Source organism: Electrophorus electricus, chromosome 4, assembly GCF_041902795.1.
Source record: "Electrophorus electricus isolate QZ-2024a chromosome 4, ASM4190279v1, whole genome shotgun sequence".
In the NCBI taxonomy this organism is placed as follows: Eukaryota; Metazoa; Chordata; class Actinopteri; order Gymnotiformes; family Gymnotidae; genus Electrophorus; species Electrophorus electricus.
Window position 1 is genome coordinate 16,585,098 of NC_137500.1, and position 24,042 is coordinate 16,609,139.

At 39.5% G+C, this 24,042-nt stretch overlaps 1 long non-coding RNA gene across 1 annotated transcript; it reads left to right on the top strand.

Moving 5' to 3' along the window:
* The first annotated feature begins 9,331 nt into the window (after positions 1-9,331).
* On the top strand, positions 9,332-21,694 carry LOC145657506 (uncharacterized). Its single transcript, XR_014123245.1, has 2 exons — positions 9,332-10,211; positions 17,469-21,694. It is a non-coding gene; the product is annotated as an uncharacterized LOC145657506 (long non-coding RNA).
* The last annotated feature ends 2,348 nt before the right edge of the window (positions 21,695-24,042 follow it).

Genomic DNA, 24,042 nt, shown 5'->3' on the forward strand with positions numbered 1-24,042 from the left:
GGAACCCAATGAATTCATTTCCATTTGTAGCTTAGCGATGCTTCTTTTGCTAAATAGGAGAGCTTTTGTTCAGTACTGTGGATTATCATGATACCATTTATTGCATGGAAATTATTTTAGCATTTATATAACCTATTATTTTTTGAAGTGTTGAAAATGTATATTCCATGACATGTATTTTTTCCTCTTTCTCCCAGAGATGGGTAATTAGTTAATTAAAGGTCAGTGTAAGAATTTTGGTTAAGACCCAGAAGTAGGATCAATGCAGTTGGAGGCGCTCCTATTCTTTGCAGTCTGGCTCATGGTTTGTGTGACAAAACCAATTAAAGAGGATCAATAGGGCTTTATGAGACCCTGTGCGTTGTTCGTAGGTGCACCTAGTGATTGACAGGCTGGCAGCAGCAGCCTAGCTCCTGCTGGCTCCTGTCACCTTATTAGAGCCCCCCGCCCCCGGCTTTCTGCCACTCTCCCTCAGTAAACACAGCTGTCAGATCCCCAGCCTGCCATGGGGCCACAGGTGGGCTTGGTAGGACTAGATTTGCTTCATAAAATTCTCAGCAGACATGTTTTATGAGATATTTTAATCTGGAAGCATAACAAACTCCTGTTTCTCTGGTTTTGTGGCCAGCATTTTTAGAGTTCCTTGATACTATAACTGTAACTGCACAGCATTAAGAGAATTGTACTTGCCATGTCACAATGCCTATGAGTTCATTAGTGCAAAATCAGTTAATCACTCAGTCAGCTTTTGGAATACATGATAATGGGAGGGGATGTGGAGGGTAATCCATTGGCCCAGACAGTGTTGGAAGACACATGCTTGCATCGGTGCTGAGGGACCAGTTTACTGACAGTGATGGAGTGCAGCTACTGAGCTAATACAATTGTCCATTAGAGACGAGGTGGGAGTGGCTCGCACTCATCTAGGATGGCAACAGAGCTGAGCATAGCGCTACCTTGTGGGCAAGAAAGTCAATGTCAAAAGGCCCAGTCAATGTCAAAAGTACAGAAATGATCTTATCTGAATTTAAAAATGACCATTTTATTTTTAATGCATATGTATTAAGAATGACCCATGTTCAATGTATAGAAACATAATATATCTTCATTACCCTTTACACATCACATTTTCATAACACCACCACTTTTTACACTCACATAAACCTCACATAAGCTTAGAGTGTTTAAAACAAACATAGCAAATAAAACAGCTATCCTTTCTAAATGAAACTAAAGTGAACATTAAATCCTATGCAACATACTGTGTGAAGTGGAAGTGGAAAAATTAGACATTTAAAAAACACTGAATCATAACATGTTGATATCAGTGTCTTTCTTTGGTGATGTCTGTTTAGTCCCAGATTAAGAAACATTTGATTTTTTTTTCTGATATTTTTCATAAACTACCAATTATAGTACAACTGGGCCAAATTCAATTCTGTCAAGGAATGCTCCTCCCTCTACGAGTCACGTGGTACGGCCCGCCGCGTGTAGGGGGGATTCACGGTTGTCTAATTTGTAACTACGCCCCCCTGGGACAACACACACCTGCACAGGATTTGGTGTTAAGTGTTTTGTCTGTATTTAAACCCTTGTCAGCATGTGATAGTGTGACCCCGAGTACTTTGGTACGAGGGCCGGTCCTGTGACTTACGCTGCCCCCATTGTCCCCCAAGAGGGACATGGGAGTGGGGAGCAGAGCATGCCGTTGGCCGCCGCCGGACACACTTCTTCGCAGCGGTGTGCCGTGACCAGGTCCGGTTTGGCCAAGCCCTCGGCCCCGCAGGGGGAGGAAGGCGCAGTGATACTCGGCCTGGTGGCAAGCTCTGGCAGTGAGGATTCCCTGCTGTCTGGAGGGTACGCATCTTCTTCAGCAGCAGAATGTGCTCACAGAACTCCCGCACCGCACCATGGCCTGCTGCACTCTGGCACTGGTACTTTGCTGCATTGAGCGCCATCACAGAGGTGTCCAGGGGCACAGCGCTCAGTCCAGCCAGGTTCAAGCAGTCCACATCTGTTGCATCGTTACCTATAGTGCAGCAGAGAAACTCTGAGGGATCTGGCTTGTTCATTGCAGTGTGCATGCTGACGTCCAAATTGAAAATTATTTTGCTTTATGATTTGGAGAAATGAGAGAATTCTATTTTGTTTGGCATTGTAGGCATTGGGCAAGAAAGTTATTGTACATAAGCGTACATTGTTTAAGACTTGATGAGTCTTATGACAGCCCTTTTTGGCTTTTGCAGGAGCTTACTGCCTGACCTACATTCTTCTTTGGATTGATTTCAGAATTCATGGTGTAGAAGGTCACTGGCTCAAGTGCTTCATTTTCTCTGCATTCTAAAATCCAAGTAAAAATGTAATACTTGCACTAATATAGTTATTACCATACTACAAGTGAGAGATTCAGTATCTCTAAGGTCAAATCATAAAGACTTTTCTTTGCCCTCCCAGACTCCCAAACTCAGATGATGGCATACAATATGTTCTATATGTGACTCAATTCATCAAAGTCACACACACAAGAAGAGCTGTGGTGCATTGGTGGCTTTAAGCTGCAGCTGCTTCCCAAAGGGTCAGAGAACCATAATTTTCACAGCTGACATGTTCATACATCATCCACATGGGAGGTTTATTAGATGCTGACAGCAGACAGAAGACAGCACATGGATATTTTAATACCTTTGGGTTTAGCTCTGCTCTCTGGTGCCTGTGATAACAGCAAATGGGTCACACTCCTGCAAAGAAAAATCCACTAGTCCTGAGATGAGTGTAAACATTCACACAGTCTTTGCAAGTAAAAACATAATGCCTTGTGTTTTGTACAAGTCCTACCATGGTAAAGTGTGATCAAGCATATTTAACCGTACCAGTTTAAACTGAGCTGACAACACTGAGATACTACTTCTGGTTTAAGTAAAACCACACTTGCATGCATCAAACTATTAGGAGTTCATCAGTCTCAGAATAGTGTTTAAGGACCCAGGGAAGGGGTGAAGTGCAGGTGCGCACATCCAAAAAGGAACCGCAGTGTGGTGACACAGGCAGTCACCCCCTAAAGGAGAGAGGGGGGTGTGATGGAGATCGTCAGCTCAGGGAGGTGAAATGGGTGCTTTGGCTGCTATGCCAGAGAGCTGGCTCTTTGGAGCAGTTGTTGGGGCACATGTTTACCACCTGTAGGACCAGGGTTTAAGAGCTGGATCAGCTCATTCTTACTTGTTCCCTTCAGCTGTAATAAAAGGTTTGTCATTTGTAGTAAGGACATTTTTCATTCTTAGGTGGACACAGTTAAAGTTTGGTTTCCCTTCCTGTTTTTAAAGCTCCCTTCATCATTGTCAGCGACACTATCAACCTTGAAATGCACAATTTCAATTCATTACATGAATCTGATATGTCAGCTATCAAAAATGTTTGTTGTAAACTGACTTGCTCTATAAAACAAGCCAATAGTTCTTGTTAATTTCAACAAATTGAGATGACTCTTTAGACTTCAAAGTGTTTGGGGGTAGCGAGGTTATCAGATAACACCAAAAGTCAAATATATTCAGGCAACAAATCACAATCCCCTGAGATAACTTATGGTGATTTTGCTACCACACTAATTCCTGAATATTGAGGAGGGTGGAGCTGTGTAAAATGTGAATTAAAAATTCAAATGAATGCAAAGCAATCACACTTTTCATAGTGCCATTAATGAGACCATTCCCTCTGCGACTTCTGATAGCTCCTAAACCATTGCAGTTCAATAATTGTGCACAAAAGATGCTTGAAATTCCGAGTGCCAGAGCACACACTTGCTTTGCTTGTGGTTAATGTGCATCAGGACCTACATATTTTTTGTGAGATTAGTAAGTCAATCAAAGCTTTGATCACTTCTGAGCTGCTTTTGTGTTTTTGTCACTGTCCTTATATGGAAGCAAGATGCCCAGAATACTTTTTCCATAAGGGGCATGACCTAATGTCTTGCAGGCTCCCTCTGACCTCTATGCTGCTGAATGAGTTTTTGTTATTTTGTTGATTTATTTCTCCTGAAGGATGCCTTTATTGCCATGCTCATGGGATTTGGTGGTGTTTTTGTCTTGAATTGCTAGCTGGCAGTAAAATGCCACAGAGAGATGTGGTTTATTATCCATAGCCGGGGAGCATGAAGGTGTGAAGGACAGATAAAGCCTGCACTGTGGTCATGCATCAGTTCTCCAAGGACAGTTCAGTGACCCCAGCTAACTCTAATGCCCTGAGGTGACTTTGAATAGCATGTGATAAAAGCTTCTTTAATTATGCATGGGCTACTGAGGTCCGGTTGTTTGGGAACTGTGGGGTGGAGGGGGAGTATTGGAGAAGATTACTGGCTTCAGTAAAAGCCATTAGCAAGTATCTGAAAAGGCTTTCGAAAAAGGAAGTTGAAACCCAGGTTCATGGCTATACAGAGAGGGAGGACTTTGGCTAGACAGAGAGGAATAGATAAGGGAGATTAGGGTAGGTGTCTGGTTGCGCAGTGTAATCGGACAACTTTCTTTGTCGATCTTTCAGAGAGGACAAAAGAAACACAGTCCATCAGGGTGGTGTTTACAGGGTGGTGTTTGTCAGTCAAAAAGAGCACAAGTAGTTCCTCATGTCCAGCTTGAAGGTACAGAATAAATTTTAGAATTCATAGGAAAGAGCAGATTTTGGCAAAATGCAGGATGACTGCCTATTAAAATTTTATAAACACTATAGAGGTATTGACTAGAATTAGTAATACATAATATTATGCCCCTATTCACTTTTTATTATATTAGACCCAGAATACTTTCCTAGGTAAACAGGAAGACTTACAGTGTGGATGGGAGCCATCAGAGAATGTTTTCAAATATTCAGGAGTGTTTCTCTTCTATGCCTTCCTTAAAATCCTTCCATTTATTATAAACAAACCATTACTTTAAAAAAAAATCTTGTAAATCATCTCTGGGCCCAGAACAGTGCAGTCAGTACAGTTGATCATTTATCACTCCGAATTTAACCTTTCTCCAAGTTCCAGAAGCATCTCCCTCTTCCCTCACTCATCATCATTCATGTCTGTTTCTTGGAAAATGCCATTTACTAAACACCCTATAACCTTTTCCTGCCTGCTCTCCCATAATTGCCAAAAGAATTAGAAATGGACTGGATCAATAGTGAGGATAGATAACAAATTCCCTACATTGTTAATAGGTACATGAAGTAACTCAGCTACCTCCTTTGTAACCTTTGAAGTAATGAAAGAAAATGGAAGATGATGCCTTTTAACATTTTTTCATTGGCTATTTACACTAGTTTGTCGGTTACAAACAATCCACTGTATTCCACAATTTACAGTGACTATTCTGTTCAGTTCTACTATTACAAACACTAGGAACCACTTATCCCCACACTGCCACGTCTACCTCTTCTCGCAGACATCTCCAATCTGGTTCGCCAGAGTACTAAGTACACACCTAAATGCTATTCTCATTACTGCCCCCCTATTTAAACTCCCCTCCCTCGCACTCACTTTGTGAGCTATTGCCAACTCCATGTTGCATACCAAGCATTCCAGATACTTCCTGGTTTTCGAATCCTGTCTGTGTTTCAGACCTCGTCTCCTTCCTGACCCCTGGATGTCTTCCGGACACTTCCTGATTACGAGTACCTGCCTGACTCCTCTAACCTGTCCTGTTTCGTCAGTAAAACTGCTTGCATTTCATTCCGCTCCCTCATGTGTGTATACAATCATAAAATCTACATATATAATATGTACAATCCTATTACATTAAATGGCTTCTCCTCTTAACTGCTGCAAAGCTCTTGAGTGAAGTCAGACCACAGGACTAATACTGTGGCAAAAATATTCACAGACTAATTTCAGAACACTGATGCTTAAGTGCTATCCTTGTGATCTACTGCCCTGCAGAGTTTACCTAATCTACCTAACCTAATCTACCACAACTGGCACTACTAGTAAGGACCCATTGAAGGCCATGATTAATTGGATAAAGTTTAGGCTTGGAACTATACTCTGCAGGGTGGTAGATCACCAGGACCAGATTTAGGCACCCTTGAGTTAGAACATCTCTTTAGCACCACCTACTTGACAAAAACATTTGTGGTCATCTTTTATTTTACTCATGATAAATTACAATATCTCAGTTCCACATCTTATCAGAAGTGCCTTCTATTTTCTTTTATACATTGCCCTCAGGTGCTCACCTACTCAGCTAGCTCTGGAGGTCAGAGCATGTTTACTCTGTAGAAGACCCAGGTTTGAGGCTGGGTGTGGTTGCTGCCCTCAGCCTTTGTCACAAATGGTGTCAGAAATGGGATGGTCTGGTGTGAACCCCTGGTGAGGGGCATGCATGGTCCCCTTGAATGAAGGGTGGAGGTGTGAGGGACACATGGAAGGTGTGAAGTGCACAGGTATGCTCCCTGAAGGAGTGGGCAGTGAGATGGAGTGTGATGGTCAGCCAGAAGTTAAATGTGTGTTCTGTCTGCTATAACAAAGTCATATGCTATGCTAGTAGTCATAGCATACACTTGCTACCTGGAAGACCTGGGTGTGGTTGCTATCCTCAACCTTTTTTTGTGTTTATGAAATTTCTATATGAGAACTATTTGTTATAGTGTTTTAACTGACATTTTAGGAATAAAAATATTGTAATTCACATAAAATGAAACTAACAACCTTCCAAGCTGTGATGAATTTATAAAAAAGTTCAATGTTGACATTAGACACTGTATAAGAATAAAATTAACTTTTAGTTGCAAATGCAAATGTTTTTGTAATGGCCCGTGTGCCGCAGGGCAAGGAGCAGGACGCACTGACTTCCTCGTTGTGGACAGATGTTTATTAACAAAACACTAATGGTAAACATAACAGCATTCATGTATAACATGCAGGGTGAAACGGAGTAACACTCAACAGCGACTGTGATGGGGGGAGACTTAGCAGGATGCGAAGAGGAGCTGTGATACACACAAAGACGTTTATAGACACAGAAGACAACATAGCTCTAAGGCCATCGGGGGATCAAACACTGACAATATTAATGTTTACTTTAACGTTTACATATACACTCACATTAACAACACAACGGGGAGCAGATGTGAAACACATGGGGGCGTGGCCACACACACACACACACACACACACACACACACACACACACACACACACACAAGGGTAGACGTTTGGGGGGAGGGGCCGTACCGGGACAGAGCCCCTCCCCGATGGTGAGACTTCCGGCGCAGCAGCCTATCAGGCTACGGCTCCAAATCCTACGTCGAATGCCGAAGCCGGAGGACCGAGCGAACCATCATGGGCCAGTGCGAGCAGGACAGTGGAGGGAAGGACAGAGACAGAACAATAACAGACACAGGGACAAACACACTGATGGGCACAGGCACAGACACAAATGGAGACAAAGCGATGGATACATTAAATGTGACTGGGACTGACAGTGACCGGGACAGGTACATGCACATAATTAAACAATGAGTTATGAATAAGTCCGGGGAAACTGGCAGGAGCCCCAGCCTGTCCCCCAGTCATCAGCTGGCTCGGAGTCTCACTCTGTTGTGGGGGATCACCTTTTGCTGAGCTGGGTGGCGACGGCTTCTCTGGCTTTGGTACACATGCCTTAGGAGGCGCACCAGTGGTTTTGCCTGTCTCTGGGGCGGGCACTGGTGACGCATCCTTTTTGTCTCTTTGAGGCTTGCGTGCAAGCATGTGAGCCCTGGGGCTGTGTGCCCCAGGTGAGGTAGTGTCTTCAGACGATGATGGCACCGCCTCTTTGTGAGTCACGCGGGGCTTGCTGATTCGAGTTCGATGTGCTTTGGGCGCAACCTTGGGCACTGGATGCTCGTCGCTCTCTGACTCTGCGTCCATCACAGATGGAGAATCCTCATGGAGGGCCTCCATTACGGGATTCTCCAAATGGTCGACCTCTGAGTCTGACCGGACGCTGATGTCTTGACACTCCTCACTCTGCTCTGGTCGCCATCATACCTGTTACGGTACTCCGCCGAGTACAACCCCGTACTACTCTCAGGGCCCCCCAGTAAATTTCCCAGGAACACTCTCCCCTGTTGTACCGATGTGGAGAGTTCCCAAAAACATGGGGGATTTCCCCGCAAGGGCTGGGGAGAAACGATTACATGCCTTCTTCCCCTTCTTCTTCTTGCTCCTCTTTCCTGGCATCCTTCAGCGGTCAGTGTTTCTGTGACGGGGGGAGGCTTAGCAGGCTGCAAAGAGGAGCCATGATACACACAATGACGTTTATTTATAGACACAGAAGACAACGTAGCTCTAAGGCCATCGGGGGATCAAACACTGACAATACTAATGTTTACAGTAAGGACTTATTTACGCTCACATTAACAACACAACGAGGAGCAGCTCTGAAATACATGGGGGCGTGGCCACAAGCACACACACATACACACACACAAGGGTAGATGTTTGGGAGGAGGGGCCGTACCGTGACAGTGACTATGTACATCACAAACAGACGACTATGAGTACGACTAAAGACGTAACAAAGACAGACGAAGAGGCACATACCAACAGCGGATTAAATACATACAGACATCACAACAATAAACCATGTGCAGGTGTGTGCTGACAACAGGGGCATGGTTACAAATGAGACAGTCAATGATCTCCCACTGTATGTGGCGGGATATACCATGTTATCAGGGGGAAGGGGAGCGTTCCGTGACAATTTTTAACTATTTAGATCACATCTAATCCTAGCTTTGTATATGAATTTGTAATAAGATTGAATTCTTTAAAGTGAACCATACTTTTTTATTTGACTAATGTTGAAAATGTGTTCTTATATTGTAATTACTATTGTACTATTACTATCTTGTGCTTTTTTGTGTATTAATACTATGGTTCTGATTTATTATGTGACAATGTTACTATTGTTTAATAAATAGTAACTAAGTAAATGTTTTGATGTTTTTCTCATTTAAAAAAATACATCATTTTGAATATTATACCGGTTAGACATAAACACATTTTGTGCAGGTATATGTTGATTAGTTTATACACTCGCTGGATAGAAAAAAACGTACACAATAACTTTAAATCATTGTCACAATAACTGTCCCTGCATACACTTTTTACATGTATTAAAATTTTAGACAAATTGTGTCATTTTTAACATATATTTTCTTAGCGTGTACTTCTCCACAAGCTGTTATACCAGCATTGTGCATGAGGTATATTAGTAGTTATGTAAAAACGTAACTTACACAACAGGTCTGACTGTTGTCAAGAAGAGGGAGTCATATGCTGTCTATTCAAATATGTTTATTGCTCAGGAATATTTGTCCTTTCTGCAGTCTCATATTTACACATGGCTTCTTCCTGGACTTCGACAATTAAATACTACAAATAATTTGTTATTTTAAAGGATGGGACTGTAAAAGAGTCTCCCAGAATTCAACATATGTTGTGTGGTACTCTAGGGAGCTAAGTGACTTTCCATGATATCTCCACGATGTCACTGTTGTAAAATCATAATCTGAAGTGTCACACCCCGTTTCCCTAGCAACCGAGTTACTTCCGGGTTTTTGTCAGTCTCCATAGTTCCGTGTCTCCTCCCCTTTGTCTAGAGCTGTTCCGAGTTTGCCCCTTATTGCATTCCTATGTAAACCCAGTTTCTGCGTCTCTTGTTTGTCGCTCATTGTTTCTGGTTAGATCACATTTGTCTTCGCTCGTATGTGTTTAGTATATTCCCGTTTGATCTCGCCCGTCGTTTCTATGCACTTTCTCCCCGCGCTCCCTGTTTAGTTACCACCGCTGTCTATGTTGCTTTCCTTGTTTAGTTTTTTATTGTTCCCTGTGTTGTTGGTGGTCATTAATAAGCAACCCAGTTCTGTGTATTCCCCTTTAGTTCTAGTTATATTTCTCATTATTCTCCGTTAGTCTACCAGTTCACGTACTCAACTTGTTAGCCTGTTTTATGTTAACCTGTCCGTTCTGTGCTGTTCTGTTTCTGTTATTAAATTTATTAATCATTTATAATATCCGCCTCGTTGTTCACATTATGGCTTCCTCCGTAAATCTTGTCCTTCATAACATCCAAAGCGCCGGCACTTCGCAAGTGTGTTCGCAAATCATCCCTTCCCCGTTACAAGAAGACAAGCAAGAGGTCTCCGTGCGTATTATTGTGATGTGATAAGCAAAGTCAGACGCTCGCGGACAGAAGGTAGGGGTTTTATTGCAACTCAAATTAATGGTGGATGAAGAGGCCAGGGTCAAAACCAGTAAGGAAATGCTAGGGGTAATCCAGATCATGAAGCAAATCAGTCCGAGCCAAAAGAAAACAGAGAGCTATGGTAACCAGGTAAATTAATGCGATAATCAGGAAAGCGATAATCGGGAAAGAGAAAAGACAAAACCGAAACACAGTAGATAAAACTAGATAATAACGCTCGGTACGCACAGTAAATACTGGAGGCAATACTTCGCAACATAGATCAGTTCTGGGTAGTGTTTAAACATGGACTTAAGTGAAAGCAGGTGAAATCAATACTCAGGTGATGATCTCACGGTATGTCTCTGATTGGATGAGGTGCCATCCGGTGACGGCAGTGTAGTGTAGTATGACAATTATCTTTGTCTATGTTTATGCACAATATAAATCTTCTGCAGTGAAGCAGCTACGTGAGCAGTGTTTGCTAAAACTTATGCTTCAAGTACTGGCTCAAAGAAATTAACCATTTGTAATTATTAAAGCAAATCTTTGTCCAAAATTGGTGTGAAAGAAAGTTTAACATTTCCTTACAAACTTGCCAATTTAATAAGTTAGAGAAAGCAACCAATTATATTCTCTGTTCTGATAATTCCTTAGCAAATTTGACTTCAGATGTGAGCTTTTGGACCTGATGTTAGGAAAATATAAATTCTTAAATACCTCTATTTACCCATTTTAGATTTAATCTTCAAGTGAATCATACAATGACACAATACCTATAATTAACACTGTTTACAGTGTTTTATATTGTTTTGATGAGCAAGAATGGACCAGAGTGAATTTATAATGGAATAATTATTCACAAGCAGACTGCATGCAAGGGATTCTTTAATGAGACAGAATAATACAAGCAAAATTTACAAGTATAGTGAGGCAACATGAAACTTTAGGGAAAATAATGACACAACCATAAAAAACACAAAAGGCTACAACTGCACAACTACACAACTGCAAAACGTCTTGAGGAAAAAGAGTGTCCTTATAGGGAACAGTGCAGACACTGGATCAGATAATCCAAATGATCCTGCCATCATAATGGGGTTCAGCATATCCACAACATGGATACAGCATTAGTCCTGTGATTCATAGCCCTCTGAGTCTACTGGAAATATCTGCTGCTACGATGTAAGCTCAGGATGGCAGGAACCACATATTCATGCTACCCAGGTGAAGGTTTTATCAAAGGTGTTGTCTACTGCAGAAAATGCATGAAGGCAACAGATAGTAATCACTGCATATTATAATGGTTGATAACTATATGTTAAAAATATAGTTTTGAATTATACTGGTTAGACATAATAAACACATTTTGTGCAGGTATTTATGTGTTGTTTATTTTAAGAATCAGTTTTGATAACACTGTTGATCTATACAAAGAATATAAATAGTCAGTGAAATGCAGATCTTGTCTGTGGTGTTTGGCCTGCTGTTTGGGCCTGGAGATGAAGGATCAGGCCTAGAAATAAACAAATTTTCACTCAGTTATGCCAAACTTGGGTAAGTGAATTTTGACTCCTTGTCAACCATGATGTCCTTAGGTATACCACAGTGACAAAACACATGGCATGATAGTTATTGGCATCAAACAGCAGGCCTTCTGAGAAGTGGACCACTATTACCAGGTTTCAGTGACTAGGCTTTAATGAAATCTATGCCACCAGGGACAATGACAGAGAGGTAAAGGTGCTAATGTATGGAAAGATATCAAGTGACAATAGCCTCATTGCACACAGTACAGGAAGACCAGCAGTACTGAGCAGAAATAAGATATTGCAGAAAAATGGTTCCAGGGTGTCCATTGCTAGGGGACATGTGCCAGGGGCTCTCAGATTTTGTAAGTCGTGTTGAGAGGTGTATGCAGGTTCAGAGTCTTGGTTGCTGAATTTCAAATCCCTTGGAATGGGAGGGATCAAGCATGTTGTCAACAGGTCATGTTCCAGGGGATGGCCTCATGGATGCAAGAAAGGTTGCCTGCTTTTGTGTTATTTGATCCTACATTATATAAGATGATGGGGGAGGAGGGTGTTCATGATGCTGTTAAGTTTACTCATAAGCGGAAGGGTTAGACACCAGTGAACAGGCCTCAAACCAACCCAACTAACCTTAACCTCAACCAAAACCTAATTCTAATCCTAACCTTAATCCTAACCCCAACCTTAAACTCAACCCATAGCCTAGTCTTAACCTTTATCCTGGACCTAATTCTGACCCTAACCCTAAACAAAATCGAGGTAAAATCCAGTTACAGGATATCAAAATCTTATCTAACAGCTTGTTGAGTATGCTAAAATGGTATGTATTATACCTGTTATGTGTTCAGTTACTGCTCAGGTTAACATCTACTGATGAACTTGGTCATTGTAAATAAAATGAAAAAACACAGAATTATTCACATTATAAAGAAATAATAATTAAACAGTTAATCAAAAGTCTCTTGATTAACCTACTGAATGTACAGTTGTGTTCAAAATAATAGCAGTCCAATATCACTAACTATATCAATCACTGTTTTTGGTAGAGATTATATTTCTACATGGCTAAAAATGTACTAGTTGGTGTGATAGAGTAATAAAAATCAACAGGCCCAGCATTCATGACATGTATGCTGCTGATTCTGTGTAACTGAATAATTAACTAAAAGGGGCGTGTTCAAAAATAATAGCAGTGTGAAGTTCAATTAGGGAGGTCATTAATTCTGTGAAAAAACAGGTGTCAAACAGGTGGTCCCTATTACAGGATGAAAGCAGCAGATGTTGTGCATACTGGTTATAGTGCATTAAAAACTGAGTAAAACGAGCGGTTCCAGACATTGCTCAGAAGAACAGTGTACTTTGATTAAAAAGTTGATTGGAGAGGGGAAAGCATATAAAGAAGTGTAGAAGATGATAGGCTGCTCAGCTAAAATGATCTCAAATGCTTTACAATGCAACCAAAACCAGAAAGACATGGAAGAAAAATGGAAAACTCCCATTCAAATGGATTGAAGAATAGAGAATCAGCTTCAGGGAGATCAAAGAAGGTCTACAGTTACCTGGGAAACGTTACAATTAGAAGACGCCTATGTGAAGTCAAGCTATCGACAAGAAGCCCCTGCAAAGTCCCATTGCTGCAAAAATGACATGCTGAAGAGGTTACAATTTGCCAAAGAACACTGGCCTAAAGAGAAATGGCGCAATATTTTGGGGACTGATGAAAGCAAGATTGTTCTTTTTGGGTCTAGGGCCCACAAACACTGAAGTCAAGCCACAGTACACTGTGAAGACAGTGAAGCATGGTGGCGCAGGCATCCTGAAACGCGGGTGTTTCTCATACTATGGTGTCGGGCCTATTTATTGCATACCAGGAATAATGGATCAGTTTGAATACATCAAAATACTTGAAGAGGTCGTGTTGAATCGTGCCGACGATGAAATACCCTTGAAATGGATGTTTCAACAAGACAGTGACCCCAAACACACCAGTAACCGTGCAACATCTTGGTTCCAGACCAAGAAGATTAATTTTACGGAGTGGTCAGCCCACTCTCCGGACCTTAATCCAATAGAAAACTTGTGGGGTGACGTCAAAAATGCTTGGCAAAACCAAGAAAAGAAGAGGAATTGTGGAATGTAGTCTAGTTGTCCTGGGCTGGAATACCTGCTCACAGGGGCCAGAAGTTGGTTGACTCCATGCAGCACAGATGTGAAGCAGTTCTCAGAAACAGTGGTTATAGAATTAAATATTAGTTTAGTGATTCACAAGAAAGCTCAATATTCAAGCATTTTTCAGTTTATATAGTAAACATGTGAGTTTGTAAAGAAAAATACTGACACTGCTATTTTTTTTAAGAGCCTAATGTTCCCTTTTCTTCACTTTCTGTAAAGTAATAACACATTTGAAGAATTTTAATTTTGATTTGGAATAGAATGTGCAGTGTTCTCAATGCATTTGTGCATATGACAATAAAAGCTATTATAAGAATTTTTAACTTTACTCACTTTTTAAAACACCCTGCTATTATTTTGAACACAACTATATTTAGATGCTTCACTACTTCTACATCACTGATATATTACTGAGACTCTGTTGCGTGAGAGTCTGTTGACTGAGTCTGCTGAGTTTATTTAATCTAAAGGACCACTCAAAATAAAGTGTCACTGCTTTACCTTCCTAAGTTCACTTGTTATCATATGTCATATTTCTAAGATTTAAAAATCAAGTAATCAGTGTTCAATCCTGATCATAATAGTTGTTTTAAAGCTGCATTGCTTTTCTTTATTAACTTCCATATTGTGTCACTGAACCAAGGTCGACTCTGTTTTACATTATGCTTACAATCTTTTATTTTTGTAAATTTATATATATTTTATGTAATTCTTACCAATAATTTATCACAGGTCTGTTTTTCTTGGTGATTATTATTTGGTTTGTGTTATTTCTTTCTTGGATTGCTCCAAGGCTTTCTTTGGGATATATGACACAAAATTTGTCTTTATTGTGTCTTTGTCAGCTTTCTAGCAACTAAAATAAGATTGTGCACATGCATATACATTCCATTTTATTGAGATGACTTTGTTAATGCTGTTGGACTATGTCCCATTTCAATCAAATGGAATATTTTGACAATGTCATTTATGTAATGATAGGAAACACTTCAGTCACGGAAGGATCCAATTGCAAGAGGTTAAATTCTTTTCTGATAAGAAGGCTAATAACAAGCAGAGTATGAATATGAGAGACCGATAATTTAAACTAAGAGTCAAGAGCGGGGGGCTTTGCTTGTAGCTGTTCCGTTCCAGGGTCATAAGTGGAGATCAGAGTCCAAGTGTTGTCCTAGGGTTAGGCAGAGGGCATAATTTAGGATGGAAGCACAGGCAATACACAAGATGGCAGGCAGGCAAAAAAAAGGGTTGGCAATAGTTCACAAAAAGAAAGTTGAGAAAAGCTGTATAAGAAGGAGGATATTAAGGGTCGGGAACCAGGGGAAATATTGAACAAGTGGGGCTGCTTAAAATTTAGAATTGTGCCAATGTATTGTTTAAGAACATTAAATAAAAAGCTACAAAACACAGCCTTTACAGTTGGTGATCAATAAACTACCATTACAGTAAAATGATATAACTACAAGGACTGTTAGAAATATCCACGTGTTTATACTGGATGCAGTCCTTCATATAAATCAATACACCACCCACTTTACACTTTACAAACTCTATTTTGTTGGTAGATATTAAAGCATGGGAAATTAAGCACACCCAGTTGGGTTGTGGGGGTTAACAAAGTTTCAGAAAGGCACAAATAATCAAGACTGGAGTTTGATAGTAACTGTTCAACTTGTTTTGTTGCTTATATTTTTACATTCTGGTCTCATAACACTTTTGCTTGATTCACAGCCTGAAATATTTTAGTTGTATGCTTTTTTATCTGCATTGTTATTTGCATGAGTATCCATAAGAAAATCTGCAGATATGAAACCAGTGGTTTGTACATTCCAATTTAATTAAGGAGTTAACCAAAGTATCACCTTGTATTGCAACAAATTCACTCTGTAATTCTTCAGCAGAAAGATTATCAGGATAGAATTCAGATACTGCCCGTGATCTGTGAGCATTAAATCCAAAATGACAATTTTCACATACCTTTTGGAAATCTTTGAATATCTTAGGCCCAGAATTGAACTGGACATCATCACACAAGAGAAAGGTGCAAAGAAAATTAGAATGCCTCTATTTGTTTAAGTAGTCATTTCTTTCCTGTTTTAATGTTCACACTGCTTGCACCATACATGTACTTTCCAAAAAAAGTCATTATATAGTTTAATGACTCTACAATTCAAAAGCAATCATTTTGCAACTTGCAGGCCACAAACAAGCTGGTCCACTATGAAAGCATGGTCACAATCAACAAAAGTGTATAAAAGGGTATAAACAGCAAAACATAACAGCTCTATAGAAAACAAACCCCAACCCCAGCTTGTCTTAAAATAACACGTTAAAATAACACAGACGAAGAAGAAGACGAAGAAGAAGAAGAAGAAGAAGAATTTATGAAAATCTCAAAAACACAAAATCTCAAAGCGCTTTACATTATTAAAACAATGAAATCAAGTCATAAAATCAGACAAAATAAAATATAATTAATAAAATATCTAATATCAACAGTATGAGAGTTAATTATGCAGTTAGAATTATAAAACAATCCACATACATACTATCTCATGAATAAGCTAACCTGAAGAAATACATTTTTAGTTTGGATGTTTGATGTTTTGATGTAAAACATATATAAAACTTGTATTCCTAATCTCCTAGGGACACTATTTGAGAGTTTAGGGGCAATTTCAGAAAATGATCTATCACTGACTGAGCTACATCTGACCTTCGCGATTAATAGTAAACCTGCCTCAGCTGAACAAAGTCCTTGAGATGGTCTATAATGCTAAGGTGGTCAGTAAGATATATCAGGTCTATATTTTGGACATTAATTTTCATTTTGAAATGTTACCTTGAGTACTTTGAACTTCAAGTACAGCTTGGCTTGAAACACCATGCTTCAAGCTTCAGGGATGACAAGCGTCAAGACTATTCTCTCTCCTGGCTACCAGATGGAGGCATGAATTTCCACTGGCTGTCTGAACAGCAAAGTCCCATGCAGTCTTCAAACGCAGACTGAAGACCAAAATATTTGTGGAATATTTATATGACCACTGATTCTACACCTATATATATATATATATATATATATATATATATATACGTACATATATACACATACACAAACACACACACATATATATATATATATGTGTGTGTATATGTTCACCTCATCTGCCAGTTCAGTCCAGTGATTAATGATTCCACATACCATCCTGCTACAATTTATTTATTTATTTTCACAGTGCTGTTGCAACCTCACCACCTAGACAGGGTCGTAACAGAATTGGGGGCTCGTGCTCTGTTGTGTTCCTTCCCTCTTTTTCTTTGGGGCTGGGGTTTTGCTGTTCTCTATCTTTGGTTTGGTTGGTTTGGTCTTTGTTTGGCAGATGTTTTTTTCCCCCTTTTTTTTGGGTGGGGCAGCTTGTGGTTTTCTGACTGTGGGCCATGTCCATGTTTTGACCTGGCCGAGTTTACTGTTCGTCCCACTATTGAGCAGTTTGATAAATGCCGTAAGGTTGAACTGCTTTTCATAGCTGACTTCTATGATGTGGTTGTGCCTCGTTCCACTCCTAAGAGGGATATCAAGTTGATGTTGGAGGCACGCATAGCCAAAGATGGGGTCCTTCTGCATAGAGGCAGTTCTTCAGATACGGCCGCTGACTCAGCCCAGAGCACAGAAACAGTGGAGGCTGAGACTTGCTCTGCAGGTAGGTTGGCCATGGACTCTGGTAGGTATCCGTCTCCTGGGAGGGATCCTATGTTGGAAATAAGGGTAAAAGAACTTGAGCTGGAAATCAAAGACAGAACTACAGATTGCGGGGGTTCAGGTGGAGGCTGAAAGAGAGATTTCCTTAAGTATGGATAAGTATGGGCTTGGAATAGCCTGTGTCTCTTCCTCAGGAAGTGGTCTCACCAGCACCAGTTTCTGCCACATGTGCCAGAGCGCCGGTTCCTAAGCCTCGCTCCTCCAGTGCAATGGCTCGTCCAGCTATTCCTGTTCCAGAAAATGCAATGTTTGATGCAAGTCGGCATATCGGGTTGGTGCCAGTATTTAGGGAACATAAAATTGATGCATATTTCCCTACTTTTGAACGCATTGCTACCACACTCAACTGGCCACCTAGCATTTGGTCTTTGCTTTTACATTGCAAACCTACAGGTAAAGCAAAGGAAGTATGCTCTTCTTTGACTGTGGAGCAGTGTTTAGATTATGACTTGGTAAAGTCTACTATTTTGAAAGCTTATGAACTGGTGCCAGAAGCCTATCACCAGAAGTTCAGAAACACAAAATAAATGCCCAGCCAAACGTATGTGGAATTTGCCAGAGAGAAGTTTGGGTTGTTTGAGAAATGGTGTGCAGCGAGTGGAGTGACTACTTTCGAGCAGCTTAAAGAGCTGATTTTGTTGGAATAATTTAGGCACTGTCTTCCAGATAAAATTATGTTTGTTTTTATTTTTTTTAATGAGAGAAAGGTAGATAATTTGTCTGCTGCAGCCATATTGGCAGGTGAATTTGTGTTAACACACAAAACCTTTTACTCAACTCCACGCGAGACCACAGGTCGTTCGATGACTAGTAAACCAATCGGCAAAGCCACTATTGGTTCAGAGCCACCACCACCTGATGAGACCACTGGTTTGGATACCCAAACTATTTCTATTGTCACGATCAGGGGTACCTTATTGCCATGTGTCCTGTTTTGAAATGCAAAAAATGCTCGTAACAGCACATCTGTAAAAAAAGTGAATGCATATTGCAAGATGACGATAGACCCTGGGAATTGTGAAGTACCTACTGCTTTAAACCTTTTGTGTTCTCAGGTACTGTTGCATTGACAGAAGGTGAGCAGAGCAAGTCCATAACTATCCTGCAGGATACTGGGGCAGCTCAATTGTTTGTTTTGGACAGTATACTACCGTTTTCGGAGTTGTCATATGGCGGAAGTGATGTACTAATACAAGGAATTGAACTAGGGGTATGTAGAATTCCTTTTTATCATGTAAATTTGTGTACAAATCAGAGCTCTAGTTTATTTAAAGTTGCAGTTAGTTCTGAGTTACCTGTAAAGGGGGTTTCATCTATCCTTGGTAATGATATTGTTGGTGGAACACTATTTCGACTTCCTGAGGTTGTGGGTAAACTACTGTAAAATGTGGCCATTTCTAATCAGACTTTAGAGCATGTATTCCCTGCATGCATCATGACCCGTGCACAGGCACATAAGTTCGGTGAGGTGAACTTATCAGAAACATTTTTAGGTAATGAATCGGTCTTGAGTTCAGAGTCTCGGAATCCAGAGCGTCAGAATGAGCAGCCTTTACCCCAGGATGACCCCAGATCCTATTAATAGGACTGCTTTGACTGCTGCTCAGAAAGATGATGCTAGTTTTGACACTTGTTTTGAGGCCAGTACAGACAACTCTGGTACTCCAACATGCTACTTTATATTAAATGGGGGTTTAATGAGAAAATGGTCTCCTTCAAATGCAAGTGGTGAATGGGAGGAGGTGCAGCAGATTGTGGCTCCTAAGCCCTATAGAACACATGTCCTGTCTTCGGCTCATGATCACCCTTTTTCAGGACACCTAAGTATCCAAAAAACATATAGGCATTTGTTGAAACATTTCTTTTGGCCTGCTATGAAGTCACATGTCATTAGTTACTGTCGATCTTGTCACACATGTCAGCTTGTTGGAAAACCAAATCAAGTCATCCCTCCTGCTCCCTTGTGTCCCATTCCGGTAACAGGTGAACCTTTTAAGAGACTCTTGATTGATTGTGTAAGGCCATTACCAAAGACTAGTTCAGGAAATTGTTATTTGCTAACACTTATGTGTACAACTACTAGGTTCCCAGAAGCAATCCCATTATGTTAATTAAAGTAAAAAACCATCATAAAGGCACTTGTGAAGTTTTGTACTACATTCGGTTTACCTACGTAGGTTCAGTCTGATCAGGGTTCCAAATTCACATCAGGACAGATTGACAGGTTTCAATGCCAGTATCAATAGAGAGAAACAGTGGGCCTATATGGTCATGCAAAAAATGCAACTTCAGGACATCGAAATGTTTAGATATCTTAATGCATTATAGATTGGAACCTCTAACATACCAGTCAAAGCTACACTGAAAGAAGAACATTGGGTAGGGGCTGAAGTGGATGGATGAGATACTGATATGGATTTGTCCAAGCAGTTAAGAAGCATTGATTGTTAATGTTGCTAATTTTAAAATATAGCTATTAAAATTTTGATAATGTCAATATTAACTAGCTCTGTCAGATTAAAACCTTTTCTCCTGTTGTTAAGCCTTATCTCCTGTTGATCTCCTATCATGTTATATGCATTTCTATATGTTATCAAAGAAAACTAAATGCATTGTATATTCTAGTCATGTTAATGGTGCTATTTTATTTATGTTTTGATAAGTTCATGTTGGTGAATAAACTGGATTGTTTTATGGAACCACAGACAAATTAATTTACATTCACACATACTTTTTCCTTTTTTTAACAAAGCAATAACAAACAAAAAGGTTCTATATCAGTGGGGGTATGCATGTTTGTGCGACTGTTACATTTACGGCTGCTGATTTTTCATTTGTAATAAGGGCTCCAGTCCCCCCACCTCATCCCGGCGAACATTCAGCGAGGAAATTTCCTGACATAATAGTCAAATGGTAGAAGGTTAATTCTATGCAGTTGTTCCAAATGATCAAATATTTTATGGAATGTACCATTGAAAACTTGTTTCCAGACTTTCCCAGGTAATGTGAATATGTGTGATTAATTGGTGATTAATGTTGATAAAATAAACCATTTAATTTGTATTTTAGGTGTGTGATTTGAGATTAAAATATTTTAAATGCATAGAAAATGATTATTTATTTGTTATTTAATGTCATTTGACATTTATCAAATAAAAATGAGCAACATTTACATATTTATTGTTAGTAATATAACTTGACATAAGCTAAGTGACAATAAAAATAAAATCTATTTATTTACTTCATAAAAAATTGACAATATACTTAATATTTTTGATTGCCTATAAAAACATTACATTGGCTTCATTTAAATAAATATAATTTGTAAAGTTAATTTATTTAAGTAACATTTACTGAATATTTCAAAAATAAATGGTAAGAACTTTTTAATTAAAATTGGAAAGTATGTTGTACTTGATTTTGCAGCAGTAAAATGTACATTAAAATACTATGGACATTTTTATGTATTTTTACCTATGTTCCTATCTTATTTTTTTATTGCCAGGACTTTCTCTTCTGGACAAGAATTGGGCAGCAACATTCTGGACCAGCTAAAACTTATGTACTGAAACTGAAACTGTTTATATGTGAATCAAATGTTAACCCTGCATCATGTGTTACTCTAAGATCCTTAACTGTTGTTTTTAGATTTCACTGAATTTATCACAAGCAGATTTACTACCCCACAATAGTACATTTTTTTCAGTTTACGTGAAGGACATTTCTAGTCATCTAGGCTTTTCTTATTGTAACACAGTATTCTATTTTATGTAGATAAGCTGTATAATGCAGTTTAACTGAAAACTGAAATCATCTGTTTAAGAGAAAGAGATAAAAGTCAACATTGTGTTTATGAATTTACCAGAGTGTTCTAGTCTAACGGGCTGTGTGTATAATGAGAAGAGTAAGGAACCTAAAATAGAACTTTTTACTCTTATAGGTCTTATTACTCTTATGCACTCTTATAGGCTGTAAAAGCTCTCCATTTACACTAACAAAATGCTAGAGGACTATTAAATAAGATGATGAAACAATTATTATAATAAGTTATTGAAATTTCTACACTGTCACATAATGTGTATTAAAAATGCCATCACTACCTTTCCTCACCATAGTACTGACATCTTTCCTAGAGTGTTCTAGACCAACTTTTTTTCTGCTTTTGCTGAAAAGCATTCCATAATTAACTGACCTTTACCAAATTTTAAAACCCCTCATCAATATCCAGTGCCATTTTCAATATGAATATGAATATGGAGGTATAATTCTTTAGAAAGTAAAATAATCTATATCTAAAGCTAATTCTAAACTGAACTGAAACAAAATGATCTCATGCCTGCAAAGTCACCTCTCCTTAACTGTCTTCTTAAATTGCACTGAAATAACCAGACATAGAAGAAAAAGATTTTCAAACAGGTCTTGCACTGTAAATTATGCAGAAGCTGATACCGTGAGTCAGAGAACAGGGGAGAATAGGTTCCATTCTGGTTCCTCAGTGGGGCAGATTAAAGAGGCTGAGTCTGGAGTCCGATACATCATTCTGTATTGTACGCTTACCTTAGTTAGGCAAGAGAGGAGAGGAGCTACCCTAGGGAATAGTGACAAGACACCACTGAGAGTGAATAACAAGGACTTAGCCTCATTCCTCTTAAACAACCACTGCAGGCCAGTCTTTGGAAACCTTTGTCATTCTTCTTTTGCATATGATAGAAAGTAATAAATGTATTAATATAAAACAAATTAACTAGCTGTAAATGTATTTTTGTTTAAATTCTACATCCATCAGAATATCACCTTTTAGCTTTAATTGCAATCCAGCGTGTTCAAGGCACTTAGTCATTAATTTTCAGGGGGTATGTTGCTGATATGATATTCCATAAATTTCAATTATTAGCAAATGCCATAATTCAGAGTGAATTACTTATACGTATCATTTTCATATCATATGTGCTCTTTAGAAATGGAACCCATGACCTTGGGGTTGCTAGCACCTTGTTCTACCTGCTCTACTATGTGAGCTAGAGGGGTGTACAAACTCAGCAAGAATTCCATTTGGACTATTCTTTCTCATACTCCCTAGAAGTTTGATATGTAAGAGCTTAATTAGTAAAAGACTGTGGTGATGTATTCACTGTATGTGATGGATTGAACTTCCCACAAAACACAACAAACTCCTTGCACACTTTTGGCCTTTGGCGTACATCAACCCACAGTCTCACACAGAAGAACGGTTCACAGTTCCCTTTTAGTCAGACACATGAAAATCGATTCTAGGTATCTTGCTCCCATTTAGAAGCAGCCTAACTTTCTCTATCCTTTGCAAACCATCTTTATGCCAATCAGCTATTGTTTTGCATAAGTAGATGAAGGCCTCTCTCTCTCTCTCTTAAAACAGAGAAAATGGAGATCCTGATTGCATATGCATTATCAAGCTGGTCTTCTTTTGAAAAGTTTGTCACAGGGAAATGGGCTTCTCCTGACAGTAGAACTTAATTAAATCCAAACTGAGATCAATCACCCTCCTCTTACTGAGTGCATACCTCAAAATCTCTTTTCAGTTGCTAAGGATTAACTGTTGTTGCTAACAGACCTCAAGTTCCTTCCCATACACCTTGTGGCACAGGGTTATGGTCATAGTAGCTGGAAGTCTGTGGTAGATATATCTTAGCAGATACAAAATATCAAAATATTATCTCTGTTTGGGGCTTAGATGGTGAAATTGGGGCTTAGCCAATTTAAGGAGGAGAGAGCAGTTGCCAAGCAACTTGCAGTGAATATTGATGTGATGTGATTCACCAATTAAAAGGGAAACATTTGCTTGATAAATATACTCACCACACACCTTATTAGAAATATTTGTTTATTATAAGGACCATTAAAGTATACAGTCATTGAGTACAGCCCATCTGTTGCTATGTAAGATGTCTTAGCCACCCTCCAAATCATTATGATCACAGAACCACTGAAGTCCCATAATAAAAATATGCATATTATAAAATGCACTTATAATGTAAAGTCACTGTACCTAATAAAGCGGCCAGTGAGTTAATACACAAAGTAGACACTTTCATTTGACCCAATCAAAACCCAGGTATGTGCACTCAGGATGCATTGTGATCGAATTGTGATTGAATTACTCAAACCAATTCGGTGTGGTTCAGGGATGGATTGTATATTCAGTGATGTTTATGCAAATATGTTTTGTGCATCTGAGTGCCACAAGGTAAAGCCTACTGGAGCGTGGGTGGTGTCCACTCTTTGGGGGTGGGGATTCTGTTGGGGGATCGCACCTTCGAGAAGGTAAGCTCCTTCATCATCGTGCCGGGAAGGGCGATGGGGGTGGATGTCACCTGGAGAAGCAAACACCTACGGGTACTTTGTG